General features: G+C 42.9%; 1 protein-coding gene across 1 annotated transcript in view; it reads left to right on the top strand.

The window, feature by feature from the left end:
• KCTD1 (potassium channel tetramerization domain containing 1) overlaps positions 1-8,281 on the top strand; it is a 100,355-nt gene that overhangs the window by 1,054 nt on the left and 91,020 nt on the right. The gene's annotated exons all lie outside the window — the stretch shown is intronic.

Raw genomic sequence — 8,281 nt, 5'->3', positions numbered from 1 at the left:
GGGAAGGGAAGGGAAGGGAAGGGAAGGGAAGGGAAGGGAAGGGAAGGGGCCGGGCCGGGCCGCCCGGTGCCCGCAGGCAGCGCCCGGTTCGCGGGGGGGGCGCGGGGCAGTTGGTGGCTCCCGTAATTGTTGTTCCCGGTCACGAGGCCACAGGAGAAGCTGGGCCTGGAACGCAACTTTCCAGCTTCAGCTGCCCCCGAGCTCCCGGGGGCCGTGGAAGGAAAGGGGGCTGTGCGCTGCGGGCGTGGGGACGGGGAAACTCCGGGGTGACCGGGGGAAGTTGGCTCCTTGCGCACGCTGAGGGCGGCAGGCAAAAAAAAAAGGAAAAAAAAGTGTCGGTTTAATAGTTTCGGCAGTGCCCGCGGAAGGATGCAGGCCCCGCGGGTCGGAGGCACTTGGCGAAACTTCCCTGTGCCTATTCAAAATGACTGCGGTGATTTTGGTGTATTAATTGCGCCCGAAGCACAACACAAAATGTTCTAGCACACGCTAGAGGTCCCTCTCAGAGCTGTCAGACGTGAGGGTGTTTTCAGGTTGGGTTGTTCTTCATTATTTATTTTTCCCCGCTTTAACTGTTTGAATAAGACCGCTGTCCCTTCAAATGCCAGCGCAGCGTGCTTTGTTCAGATAAGGGTGAAGAAAGATTTGCGACTTTCTAGTTTGTGCCGTGGTTGTTTGGGCATCGGTTAATAAACTGCGCTCTTGGAAAAACGAACGTAAACGGTATTAATTTCATGCAGTGATTTATGAGTTTTGTTTGAAATAGCCTCACCGTTTGTTGTTGGGGCCAATTCCAAATTTTGTACTCTGTTTTCTCAAGTGAATCCTGCCATGGAAGTAAACAGCGTAAAACTTGAATAAGGATGCCAGGCAATGGCTTGTGGTTTTTAAAAGAGAAACATACAAGCAAGCAAAAAGCCAAGCATTAAGATTATAAAGAGTCAATAAAGATGATGGAGGTGACTAAAAATCATTGATCCCGAGAAATTTCCATATCCAGACCGTGTCAGAGAACTAATTAGTCCCCTCAATCTTCATGTATTACAACAATATTATCACCATTTTACGGATGGAGAAACTGAGAAATAAAAAGAAGGTCACTGACTTGCCTGAAGCCATATAGCAAATAAAAGATAGATCTGGAATCAGCTAGGACAGATTTAGATCTCTTGCTGATTTGCACTGCTGTAACCATTGATTTCAGTGGAATTCTTCTGGATTTAAGTCAAGTTTGGACCTTATGTGTTCCTCTGTCCCTTAGAAACACTGACTTAATGTAAATTCCATTTTGACCATGAGTGAATTAGATGCAAGATTTTAGGGGGAGTATTTGGTGTACATCCACTTTTGAAAGACAAATTGCAGTGAAACTTTAGGACTCGGTTGGCTTTTGATTATTCTTCTTTTTTTTTTCCTCAGTAGAGTTTCATTTGTCACCTCAGTGTAGTTCCCTGGTTGGGTTTCGATATTGTGGGTTTTTTTAAATGAACGATTTCCTCATGTCTAGTGCAGGTTTTTTTACTCAGGATTCTGAGAAGCATTTCTTGCTAGATGTCTCTGAATGAAACCTTCAGTTTTATGTTGGAACACCCTAAGAACGCCATAAGATTTTGTGTGAGGAAAACTTCCATTCATTGCAGTTCTCACTCAGGCAGAAATGAAAAATTGCGTGAACGTTGTTTGCAAAAAACAGCCAGGCTTTCCCCTGCAGAGTGGAAAGGCTGCATGTAGAAGACTTGCTCACATAGGCTCTTTATTGGGTTATGGTAAGTTTATGTATGGAGAAAATGCGATGTGAAGGGAAATATTCACTGATCATAACAAATGTTTGTACATTATTCAAAGTGGGGTCTCCCACAATTAACGAAATACCAAATCTGCCAGTCACAGTCAGAAAGCATTTCACATGAGCCCAGCTGGGAAGGAATGATAATTTCTGCTTTCTGTATTCCAACTACTTTAGAAATATTTTCAGGATACCATAAAGCAGACACAGATGTACAGATTGTGGTTGTACTACTTTACTCTTCATTTATTAATGTATGCTGGTATATACAAACTGCCTCCACTGAAGCACAATATGAAGTTCCTGCTTTCATGTCATCAGATGAATTTAGGAAGATGCTGGTACTTCAGGGAGCTGACATTCCCTCAAGTGCTGCTGACATCACTGCAGTGAGGGTCTGACCTGACATCCTCATGTGTGGAGAAGCAGGCATGGAATTTGGGTGTAATTAAGACTGTTCCACCCCCTCCCCCTGCTCCAATTTGAGCTTGTATGTCTGAAATAGAGAGCATTTAGTTGGGAATTAGCTCCACAGAGTGCATATGGTTTGTTTAAGACCTTGTCCTGGCTCCCTGGCTGAGCAGAGTTTTAACTGCCAGAGCTTGAGCCTCCTTTCTCATGTTCTGTGCAGTAAACTACTGTGCCTCACTTGCAGTACATGTTCAACTCTTCTCTTGTACCAGAGGAAAAATAATGTTGATCAGAAGCAAATTTTAGCAGAGATGCCTGCTGTTACTTATTTTGGATCCTTTTACGCTGTTGCAGCGGAGCCAAGTTGGATCTCCTTCCAGGAAATAAATTTAGTTAGTTGTTGGTTTTTTTCTGACAGAAACATAATTCTTACTGTAAATGGAATCTTTTCTGTTGGTCTGTGTTGCATTTATATTTTCTTTTTACAGCCTGGGTAAAATTAATCTCTGGTATAGTGCCATTGACTTCTGTGTTGTTTCACAAAGCATTAATTTGTTTTTCTGTGTTAAAATACAGATTTCAGTTGTCCCACTTTCCATAGAATACATTTTTTTTTAAAGAAACAAGTTTGATTTTAGAAGGAGACAAATATAAAATGCACATCTTCATTTTTATTTTGCCCACCTTTACTACTCGTGCAGGCAGAGATCTCTTCTTTCTCTACTTCTTTGGTAAATAAGGTTGAGTATGTATGTTTAGAGAATGTCTAGGCAGGAGAAGGGAGTAGCTACTATCTTCCCAGCTGATAACACCTTCAAAAAAACAGTAGAAGTGAAAGCCATTAGCACATTCCATATTGATGATGTATGCTGTAGCTTTAATAATCTTGGGTTCTCTAATGTGCATTTCAATCATGCTCTTGATCCAGAAATCAGATGAACAACATCCCATATCCAAATGAGCCAAAGCTGATGCTGTAGAAAGTTCAGTTGTAATCCCGTGTTTATGAAGTGAGTGGCTCACCTGATAACCTCTTCCTGACAGCTCCTCATCTGGCTGCCTTCCCCCACCGGCAGTGGAAGTCAGGGTTTGATGTGGTTGGCAGGTTTGTGCAGACTTTGCAGGTGGTTTGTAGGCAGCCGAAGTCTGCGGGTGAGGGATGCAAAGTTTAGGAGTGCTTGCTGGGACAAAGGACAACAAACCCTGACAAGTTATGTAATGGCTTTTACTCAACTAGTCTTCCTTGCCCAGTGCACTTATGGATAAGGAAAAGCCTTTAAAACAAACCCAAACAGAAAAAACCACCTCTCAACAGCAGGGTTGCTCAAAGATGATAGGAAAAGGAGATCTGTCTCACACAAGTTAATGGCTCTTTCTGCTTCTCATTCTCAAATAAGACCTTTACATCTGTGGTTGTTCCCCCTCAGCCAGCGTTTAAGACTCAGTTCTGCCTCAAACCTCAGGTTCAGGATAGGCATCTATGGGTTTTCCCTTATTTTCCCTGGCATAGTTCAGGATTATTTGCAGGACAGAGCCACAGGCATGTGCATCCCACTTCTGACCCCGTGATTGTGGTTGCCTCTATCTAACAGGCTGCTGGTGTGGGAACAGAACTGCTGTACTAGGCTTTGTCAGACCTCACCTGTCAGCTTTTAGTTCTCACAGGTGATCTCTGAAGCCTCATCATGATTGGATTGGGCAGAAATGATGGGAGGTTGTCTCAGGCAAAATATCTCCAGTAGACAGGAGGAAATGTTAGTATTTCTGCATAAGTAACAGGTGAAACTAAATCTGTAGAACAGTGTGCATCTCCAAACATTCATCTTTGAGGAGAGTGAGCTTGAGCTGGAGCCACAGCTAGAAGGCTGACGGGGCAATGGACAGTCTGTCTTTTGAAAGGAGATTAGAAGAGGCTTGAATGTCCTTTTTAGCAATGTGTAGTCTGCAAAGTGATATGAAAATTCCCTCTCAAGGCACACAGGTAGTGAATCCCAGAGAGAAGAGAAGTAGCTGTTCAAGCTAAATGACAATAAATGTGGATATAAACTGGGCCTGTTTAGGCAATAGTTTCCCAGAACACTTTCAGATGCATTATCTAGAAGATGCAGCATTTAAAGTGAGACCTTAAATTTGGCAATACTCTGTTTTGTGCATGCCTTTAAAACCTGGGCTACTTGGAGAATATTTCCAAAAAGGTACCTCAGTGACCTTAGTTGTGACCAATAGGCTATGGTTGATTAAGTTTTTTAATCAACATTTCTATCAGTGGCCAAAACAGTTAGCTTTTTAAAAGAATAAACACATTTATATAGATATGTAGATATATGTGTCAACAATCAATTTCCATACCCCAAAACCACTATTTATTTTGAATGTTATGTTCCTTAGATAGAATTTGAAAAATGCCAACTGACAGAAACATTTTTCAAAACACAAAATTTTTCACAGAAAAAAAAAAATATCTATTTTTATAATCAGTGAAAATTTTGCATAAGTTTTGTCAGTGGGAGGAATTTCTGATTTGCTATTCACATAGGATCCTTAGTTTATTTTCGTTCTAGCTGCAAAACTATTTCTATAGTTCTTCAATTTTTCCTAATTAGACCATTAATGCTTGCAGTTTTTCTATGATTTCTTTAGTGGCATTCACTTTATTTCCAACACATTCTATAAGAAGGAGAGGGGAGATTCAGCAAAGAAACATGAGCAAAAAGCCCATTTTTCTTTTCCTCACTTTCTTACAAACGTAACTTCAAAACATCCTCTCCATCATCCAGTCACCCAGTCAACTTTCAGCACGCTAATTTGCTTTCATGCCCAGTCTGTAAATCCTGGTGGGGCAGGACCATCTCCCCCCCTGCAGCAGAGCACTGCAGGTATTCCACAATTAATAATATCTGCTGCCATCAGTGTTGCCGGGAGAGCCGGGAGAGGAGAGGGGCAGGTGTTGAGTATAACTCCGAATTACTGTTGCAAACCAAAGACTCCAGGGGCTGCCGAAGCATCTGAAAGTTTGCTTCCTGAGAGCACTTTGCCTTGAAACAGCTTTATTTCCCTCCGTGAACTGAACTCTGCGACAGCATTAGGTGGAAGAGGTGCTTACAAGGTGAATACAGGTCCATCAGCATGATCACAGAGATTCCAAGGGAAGGAGGGAGGAGCGCCCCGTTCGCCAGGACCTAGGGAATGGAATGAAATGTGGGTCTCTAGCTAAAATACCGATGCGAGTCTCCCCAGGATGCTTTCTAAACAAGGCAAGACTCACCAAGAGGTTAAGTTGCCCTAAGAGATGTTGATGGGCCGTTCAGCACAGGGGACCGGTGCTGAATAATTCACAGATCGTTATCATTTCTGTAGCCCATTATGTACTCATTACACCCAATCCTTTCTAGACACTAAAGAGAGATAATCCATGCGCTAAGGACCACTCCCGCAAGGTAAACAGACATTCCTGGCTTGCCACTAACAGGCAGGTGTGACACCATTTATCTACAGCAGCCTGCTCTGCTCTAAGTGGGACGGCAGGAAAGGGGTTGACAGGCTTAACATCTGTATGGGAGAGGGCCAGAGATGGCAGGGCAGCTGTCCCAGCTGGTGGCTGGAGATGAAGTGTGATAGATGAGTAACGTGATGATTGACTCTCACAATTAATAGACAAATATAATGTATAGAGGTTAAGAAAAGTTTTACAGATTTATGGTTAGATTTTACCCCCTCACGTGGTTATCAAGGGACAGCTGGAGTTGAGACGTCTGGGAGGGCCGGCTTGTTAACATCTGTATGGGAGAGGGCCCAGAGTGATGGACAGCAGGGCAGCTGTCCCAGCTGGTGGCTGGAGGTGAAGGCTTGGAGACCATTACAGGAGAAAATGAGAAAAGGGCTGACTAAATGGGCAGAGGACAATTTACACCCTGGCTATCAAAGGAGGCTCACAGATGCAAGGAAGTTAGGGAGAGCCTTGAAGACTGGTGAAAGTCCAAGGGAGGAATTCAAACAGAGTCAAAAGGGAGACACCAGCCTATGTGGACAAACAAAAGGCCAGTGGGTTTATTCTAGGCATTCAGGAGATGGTCACTGACAAGATCCAGGTGAAATCTTACATGGATCTGCAGCTTGGCTCTGGAGAAGGGGAAAAGAAACAGTGGAGTTCAAGATGACTGCAAATGTGAGCTGAGAGACAAAATGAGAAAGTGCAACCTTCCATATCCTCCAGCTTTTCCTTACAGTGGCCTCTGTGGTATAAAAATAGCTTGGGATTCCTGGAGGCAAAATGAGGACGTGATTTTTGCTATTAGCAGAAAACTGAATTTCTGAGGCTTGGTAATGCTTTTTCAAGGAAGAGACGTCCTGAGGAACCAAGAGGCAGGAGCGTTCCTGTTTGGGAAGAGCTCTGGTCAGGAATAAAACAACTCTTTCTCAGGTGGTTCTTTCAGGGAAAACTGTGGCTCTTAAGAGGCATTTTCTTTAACTCAAAAATCTGTGTTTATTACTGCCCGCATACAGTCTTTCCTTTTTTCTTTAGTCTTCCTCAAGTACTTGCATCAATGTCCTGCAACTGAGAGTTCCACAGGTTGCTGAGAGATAAGCTGTGGAGTGATATCCTTGTTCATTTATAAGCTAATGCCTTTTGTAATTCCATTAGGTGCCCTCTTGTTTTATGAAGGGCATCTGATTTCTCCTTCACACCATTCATTATTTTATATACCTCAATTCCATCATCTTTTACTGTTTTCCTTTCTAAATGAAATAGTTCTGGTTTTAATCTTTTTGTTTAGAAATACCCCCACATGTCTCTAATCTTTTTTTGTTGCCTTTGGCTATCTAGTGTAGCTATCTATCACTCCCATCTTGCTTCTCACTGGATCTTTTAAAGCTAGTTCCAAAGTCATCAGCGTGAAAGAGACTGAAGGATGGTATTGTGGTTAAAGTACATTACCGAGACTCCAAATTTCTTCTTCCAGATCTCCTGCCCTGTGACCTTAGACTAATCACTTGGCTGCAGAGTTTCACAATTTCCCTTTTAGTTCCAGAAAATACAACAGGGAAATCTCAAGCAAAATATATTAAGTGTTTCTCCATGTCTAGATGGAAATTATTCTAGATGCATAGCCATGTTAAATGTAATGGTTTTGGTTGTTTTTCCACAAGGCAGCTGCATGTGTGTTGAAATTTGTAACTTCTCCCTAACTCTTTGATTGTATGGCGCTTGACTGTTTCCTATTTGTTACACTCCTCTGATATTAGGTTCCAAGCATATTCAATTAAGTAATTTCTTTTTTGTTATTTTATGGTGAGCTTCGTATGGAAAGTATGAGTTGCTAGCAATTTGGGCCAAACAGACATATGACTTTCATGTATCCTTGGGGATTTGGAAAGTCAGCACAGCTCTGATGAAAGTGAAAAACAGGATGAAATTCTGACTTTTTACATGTAGGACACAGCCTGTTCCTGGGAGACACAAGGTACACCCAACTCCCACTCATACTTCCCACGTGTGGGCTCTAGACCAAGGTATTGCTGGCTTGCCTGCAGTCTACACAAACGAATTATCCAAAACCTGTCAAGTCTCTTACAAGGAGCATAAGACTCACCCATCTGGTTCCCTCCTCTGGCGTTTACAGCAGGGCCTGGCTGTTACATATTTTTAGCACCTCTATCACTCTCCAAAAGCCCACATCAGGTCTGGACACCTTATTGCCTGGGCGTGTCATCTGGTGCCTCATTTCAGGCATACAGGAGCCAGGAGCACTCTGGATGGGTGTACATTGCTGTCACAGCGCCACCCTCCAAGGAATCTCCCCAGCACACACCTTCCCAAGTGTCATCGCTTGCTGCAACAAGGTCATGTGTCAAGCAGTGGGAGGAGAGATCTATGAGGTGTCTGAACTATAAAAACCTTTCTTTTAAAATCTTCTTGTCCCACAAAAGATGCTGGAAAAATACACTTTGAGAGGATGCTATTCCAGCAGAATGACAAAAGCAAGCTGCTTTGACATTTCTAGCATAAAACTAAGGAAAACTACATTGTTCTTTTCACTGCATTTTTTTTTGTCTGCTTGTTTCCCCCCTAGCCCCATAGCTCCT

The sequence above is a fragment of the Geospiza fortis genome, unplaced genomic scaffold (assembly GCF_000277835.1).
Source record: "Geospiza fortis unplaced genomic scaffold, GeoFor_1.0 scaffold53, whole genome shotgun sequence".
NCBI lineage: Eukaryota > Metazoa > Chordata > Aves > Passeriformes > Thraupidae > Geospiza > Geospiza fortis.
Note: the sequence above shows the minus strand (reverse complement) of the source record. Positions and strands in the feature narration are given on the sequence as shown.